General features: G+C 45.8%; 1 pseudogene; it reads right to left on the bottom strand.

Moving 5' to 3' along the window:
- Positions 1-1,678: 1,678 nt before the first annotated feature.
- On the bottom strand, positions 1,679-3,005 carry LOC100954316 (annotated as a pseudogene).
- Between the last annotated feature and the right edge of the window lie 3,949 nt (positions 3,006-6,954).

The following is a 6,954-nucleotide window of genomic DNA, read 5'->3' as shown; positions in this document are numbered from 1 at the left end:
TTAAAAAAATCAAATTCCACTTTCCTGCCAATGCCATGTATTTACCTGTCATTACTAAAATCAGATAGAAAGGCAAAGTCTCTTTGATATTCAAGTGATAATTTTTATCACCCCAAAGACAAAAACTATTAGAAAAAAGAACAGCTTAAATGTGTTTTCTTATTGCCTCTGCTAAGAAATTCAGCCGCACTCATAATAATTAAACGGCAAATTTTCCAACCTGTTTGGTTCATTACAGCTCCTTGAAACCACCATCCGTGAATCTCTTTTCTGCCTTCAGGGCCGGGCACCACAGCGAGCAGCTGCAAAGACACCAACACACCATCGGAGCCCTGGGCCCATCCCTCTCAGCTCTGATGGTTTCCAATATTCTGACATATTTGTCTCTTTGCACCTCTTCATCCTCTGTATTTATTGCATGCAACTCTCTCCCTAACTGAGGCTTGGATCCTGAGTAGCACTCCTCCTGCCTCACTCAACCTTGGGACTCTCTCACTCCTACTATGAGATCACATCCCTGATGCAACCCTTCATTCTGTTTCCTGCTCTGGGCATTACTTCAGAATTATAATTCCTTCCAGTGTTCAGGCATTGCTTTTACAAACCCTTTACGTGGTACTCATTCATTCTTTTTTATTTTTACAATTCCCATTTAGTTTTGGTTCTTGGGCCAATGTCATCTTTTCAATATTTGAAAAAGCAGCAAGTTCAACACAAAATAGAAATCTAAAGTGTAGGACAGGACAAAACCAAAGGTCAGGAGAAAAAAGGCAACAGCAAAGGGAAGAGATGAGATGTTACAAAAACAGAGGGAGTCTTGTCCCCCCTGAGGAATGAAATGACTCATTTAGGTGGCAGGACACACCTTCCCACATAAGTCAGGGATATTACGTTATTATGGTGAGAAAACGTAGGTATGGTGAGGGCATTTCTGGAAGTTTAGGGACAGAGACTGGTCTCTCTCCCTTCCTCATCCCCTTCTCCTATCAGGGGAAAGGAAGGAATCCAAAATACAGTGGGGTGAAGTCTAAGAGGGGAGGATCCCATTTGACTGGGGAAAAAAATGCTCCCAAGGACAGACCTTGGAGGGAGATTGAAAATGAAGATAATACTGTTCATACCTTTCTTGAAACTGAGAGATGGACCCTGAAAATACCTGGAAGTTATCACTAAATATTCTGGATTTCCCTCTCCAAAACTATTGTAGGATGGAAAAATCCCAGCTCCTTCCCTGGAGTTACTTCTATTCTTCCTTTCTACTCCCCACCCCACTACCCGGGCATAGGATGATGGTCATCATCTGCATTTTCAGCATCTAGTTGGTTCCAAAATAAATGGCATTTGGATGAAACCCAGCTTCTTGGGGAATTATTTTACAAACAGAAGAAAATATTAACTGGACAGATGGGAAGAGTGTGCATCAAAAGGAAATATAGGGTTACCTAGAATGCAGAAATGTAAGTTTCCGAAAGTGGAAGGAGAGCGGAGACATTTAACAAACAAGTGTTTATTGAATGCCTACTATGTGCCAGGACCTGTTTTAGACGTCCCCAAAAGAAAAAAAGATAAGAGGCAGCCAACACGAATTCTGAGGGAGAGGCAACTCTCTCTTGCCTCTCCGTCAGAAGGAGGGAGGACGGTTAGGGGACTGAGAAGCCAGAGGTAATGGGGATGTGCCTCAGGCCCCTTCTTCAGCCTCTTCACCAAAATCCTCCTCCTCTTCTGTGGTGGCATCTTGGTACTGCTGATATTCAGAGGTGAGGTGGCTCATGTTGCTCTCAGCCTCGGTGAACTCCATCTCGTCCACACCCTCGCCTGCACGCCAGTGGAGGAAGGCCTTCCAGTGGAACATGGCAGTGAACTGCTCTGGGATGCACTTGCAGAGCTCCTGGGTGGCTGTGCTGTGGCCAATGAGGTGACCGCCATCTTGAGGCCATGAGGTGGGATGTCGCAGACAGCTGTCTCAACATTTTTGGGGATCCATTCCATGAAGTAGCTGCTATTCTTGTTCTGCACATTGAGCACCTGCTCATCTACCTCCTTCATGGACATCCGTGCATGGAAGACAGCAGCCATAGGGAGGTATCCACCATGGTGGGGGGCACAGACAGCCATTATGTTCTTGGCATGGAAAACCTGTTGGGTGAGTTCTGCCACAGCGAGAGCCCAGTGCTGCTGGTGAGAGGGGCAAAGCCAGGCATGAAGAAGTGGAGATGTGGGAAGGGCACCATGTCGACTGCCAGCTATGTTGAGTGCCAGCTTGCAGAGGTCAGCACTGACCTGACCAGGGAAACAGAGGCAAGTGGTGACACCACCCATGGTGGCTGAGATGAGGTGGTTCAGGTCCCTGTAAGTTGGAGTGGACAGAACAGGGTATGGAAGCAGATGCCATAAAAGGCCCCATTAAAAATGCAGTTGGTCTCATCAGTGTCCTCTGCCAACTGATGGATGGAGAGCATGGCATTGTAGGGCTCAACCACGATATCAGACACGTTGGGTGAGGGCACTAGACTGAAGGTACTCATGATGAGGTCAGGATACTCTTCTCAGATCCTGCTGATAAGGAGTGTGCCCATTCCAGAGCCTGTGTCCCCACCCAGCGAGTGGGTCAGCAGGAACCCATGCAGGCAGTCACAGCTCTCTGCCTTCTGCTGCACCACATCCAGGACTGAATCAACCAGCTCGGCCCCTTCTGTATAGGGGCCCTCAACCCAGTTGTTGCCTGCCCCAGAATGACCAAAAACAAAGTTGCCTGGTCTGAAGATTTGGCCAAAAGGACCTGAGCCAACAGAATGCACGATTCCAGGTTCTAGATCCACCAGGATAGCATGAAGAACATATTTGCCACCTGGGACTTCACTGCACTACACATAGATTCAGCTGCAAATCACTGTCCCCTTGGTAGGTACCAGTGGAGTTGATGCCACGTTCATCACTGACTACCTCCCAGAACTTGGCACCGATTTGGTTGCCACACTGGCCTGGATGTGAACGATTTCCCTCATGGTTAAAATTTATTGTTTTTGTCCCCCACGAGGTGTTTATGGGGCAGATAAAACAAAACAAAACATTTTTGTTTTTTCTGCTGGTCACAGGCTAAAAGGATGAAATGTGCCCTAGAAGCTGGAGCAGCGAGTTCTGAACGCACCAACAGGAAGGTTCTGAGAGGGAGAAGAAGAGGGAAGGGCTCTCATTCATTCCGTCATCCAGCATCTAACTTGTACCTGATTTACAGGTGCATTCAACATTTCATATAACCCTTCCATCTCTAACATCCTATAGTTACATAAAATCTAATAGATGAAACTCCTGTTCTATTCTGTACTCTGCCAGTGATTAGTTGCAGGACAGAGCAAGGCACTGCCCCTTTCTAGGTCTGGCCATCACACCCATAACATTGGCTCTTCCATTGTGAAAGGCCAACCCTATGGAATGACTGAATTTAAGAAAAATCACTGCTGAGGTTAAGAACCCCACTAGGATGCTCTAGGTCCACTGGGTGATGAGCTACCTACCATTCACATCAGAGAAGAACATTCCACTTCTCCCTGTGGTCTGCTCTTCTGACCTTTCCAGTGATGTTCACTCACCCTCCATCCAAAAAGCAGCCTTGCCTCATTCACGCTAAGTAAATTAGAGGTAAAGGAAGAAGACAAGGGAATTGCTCAGCAGATGGCTCAGACTCCTCAGCTGTATCATTGCTACTCTACGAGACTAACATTTTTGCTCCACAAGATAAGTATCAAATTATATGCAAATGGGACTTCAGAGCACATAAACCACAGTAGATTTTCAGACAGAAAGTGAATTGTTTTCCTTTTTTGTTCTTTCTGATGTATGCCATTGATGGCAAACCTTTGACATGTTTTACAAATAATAACCTGTTTAATCAGTGTAGGCACCTAAAACCAGATAGCTGGTTCAGACGTAACTTGGAGGCAAGAAGTTAATGATTGCTGCCTGCAGTTGCCAGACGGCGCAAAGAAACATCAGTTTAGGAGAGCTGAAAATTAGCTTTTAGTTCACATTGTAATTATTAATTTATAGACAGGGTTTTAACAAGGACAATGGCGTCTCTTCCATGGTGGATGCCTCTGAGAAATGGAGTTGGCAAGCTTTTCCTACACCAGGATGCCAGGGAGGATAGAGTAAACTGATGAATGGGGAGATGTAAGCGCTCCCGTTTTTTCTTAAAGCTTCAAAGTGAATGCAGAGAAAATGGCCCAGGTTGGCTCATACAAAGACTCAAGGTGGCACATTGCTGTAGCTCAGAACTCCTCAGCTTTGATACTAATGCCACCACAGACTAGATGATTCTTTGTTAGGCGGGGGGGGTGAGGAGCTGTCCTTTGCACCCCCTCAAATGTTTAACAGTGTCCTCAACCTCCACCCAGGAGTTGCCAGTAACAACTCCCAGCCATGACAATCTACTGTGCCTACAGACACGGCCATGTGCTGCCAGGGAGACCACTTCTTCCAAACCACTGCAGCTACAGCCTGACGATTGGTATTTTCTCCACAGCTCTTGGGATATTGAATTTCCACTGTGAGAAACATTCAAAGGTGACCAAGCTCAAGAAGACTGACTGACGTTGACCAAAACTGTATGGGGCACATGGAAAAATCAGATGCCTATTTATTGACTTAAACTTAAAATTATTTAAAAGTGGCAGCAGCCCCACTGGGAGACTCATGTGGGCTGATCAGTACATATTCTCTGCCCAGATGTCTGTATAAGAAATCAAGTTTTTTTTTTTTTTCTTTTTAATGGTTGGGGAATCATTGAGAGTTCAAAGAGCCAAGTTATACTGCTTGCATTTGCTGGGTAAGTCCCTCTAATAATAGTGTCCTGTCACCAACTGTGGCCCCACACACCCCTCCCTCCTTCCCTCTCTCTGCATGGGATTGCTTGGCATGGAGCCTGGGTTCAGAGCATGGTAGAGATCTGGCTCATCTCTGCAGCTCTCTTCATGGAGCCAGAAGCAGCTGGGTCAATCACTTTTTCCCAAAGGTGGTCCAGTTGGTTAGTTAAAGCAGCAAGTTGCTGTATGCTGATGAAGCCACAGTGACAGATTCTTAAATTCTTCCTCTTCGGCTTTTCAGTATTAGTCAAGAGTCTCTGACAATTAAGTATGTGAACTCATCCTAGAAAAAGTGCCACATACCTCATTACTGAATATCCACTAAGGTAAGGGGACCAGATTTTAACATTGGTAAAGCAGGACACCATTGGTGGGGTCTGTGGGGGGGGGGCTTCTGGGGGGCAGGGCCTGACAACAATGCAAACTTTGATAAGCAGTTCTTGATAATGAGTTCTCAACAATTATTTGTTATTATTAAAGTTTAACATTATAAAATTAACAAAAATAATATAAAACACATATCCTGGTGAAATAGCCACATGGTAGCTGAAAACCGTATATTCCCTTCCTGTTCTCCCATGTTCCCTCACTTATTGTGCATTCTTTCCAAAAATTGGGGCTTTTTTAAAACGCCGCAGGACATGGGACAAATTGTTAAAAATTGGGACTGTCCGACCAAAAGCGGGATGTCTGGTCACCTTACTCTGGGCGGGGGGGGCTACTTGTTTGTTCCAGACAGTTTGGCTCCTTCTGAGCTAATTGTCCTTGCCTAGAAGCAAGGGAGGGAGCCAGTCTCCTTCTGATACCTTGCCCAGGAGGGGGGTAGGGAGTTTACATTAGCCTTTTCATTTCCAAATGGAGTTACATTACCCTTTTCAGCAGCTGAAAACCATTCCCTTCCCATTCTCCTGCTGTTCCCTAGGGTGTCACGCATTCTTTCCAAAAATCAGGAATTTTTTAAAACACTGCGGGACACGGGACAAATTGTTCAAATAGGGACTGTCCCGCCAAAAGCAGGACATCTGGTCACCTTAACTAAGGTCACCTTGGAAGTACTCCCCTTGGGAAGCTGTGTACCAACACAAGGGCCCAGTCCACCCTTCAAAGCGCTTTTGGAAGTCTTTTTCTGGTGCAGCCATTATTGCTGTCTTCCTGGCACCTGGGATAATGCCTGGCAAACAGTGGATGAACAATAAATAGAATAGAACAAGTAAGAAGAAAAGCTGATGAGTAAATGAAGGTAGTTGAGTAAGGCGGGAAATTTCAGAGTCTGAAAGTTGAAGAAAGAAGAGGAGAGCATCAGAGGAGGGTTTGTGGGGAGGGTGGGTGGGGGGACAGGGTGATGCCAGCCCATCTCAGACACTTGAATGCTACTGACCTCTTCATCCAGTAACCTCACATAGACCATAACAAAAAAGGGGAAGGACAAGTTATTTCACATCTAAATGCCTCAGATTTCCTGTCTAGGAAAGGGAGCAATGATAGCACCTACTTCCCATGGTCATTGGGAGGCTCCCATGGTCATTGGAAGGCTCCCAGCTCACATGAGCGCAGCCGGTGGGGAAGCACTATGTAGGGGCAGCCACCTTTATTAACAACAGAGCTTAACAATGAGTGCATTGCATTCTGGGGGATTTGGACGAGTGCACCTAACTGAGGGGAGGTCTGCCACAGACACTTGCTGAAGGTGTGTCAGGACTGCAAGAGTGAGGAGGCACTCAGCAAAAGCAAGCTGCAGAGACAACAGCACACAGGCCCCGCTGGGGATGATGAGGAGCCCTTCATCTCGAGGATTCAGCTGCGTACCTCCTACAAAGAATGGCATGCTCCACCTTACCATCTTCTAGGAGAAAAGAACTTACATGCTTTAAAATTATAAACTTTGAAATCAAGAAATAAAAAATAACTTAATTAAACTTGTTTTGCTTTCACATGAAAGCTATAACCCAACTATAGCCCAAGAAGATGGAAAAAGGAGAGGGAGGGGAGGGGAGGGGGGAGCTGGGTGGAGGAGGGTAATTGGTGGGACCACACCTACAGTGCATTTTACAAGGGTACATGTGAAATTTACTAAGTGTAGAATATAAATGTC

The sequence above is a fragment of the Otolemur garnettii genome, unplaced genomic scaffold (genome assembly GCF_000181295.1).
Source record: "Otolemur garnettii isolate 467f Iridium unplaced genomic scaffold, OtoGar3 scaffold00062, whole genome shotgun sequence".
In the NCBI taxonomy this organism is placed as follows: domain Eukaryota; kingdom Metazoa; phylum Chordata; class Mammalia; order Primates; family Galagidae; genus Otolemur; species Otolemur garnettii.
The sequence above is the reverse complement of the archived record's forward strand: the minus strand, read 5'-3'. Positions and strand labels throughout refer to the sequence as shown.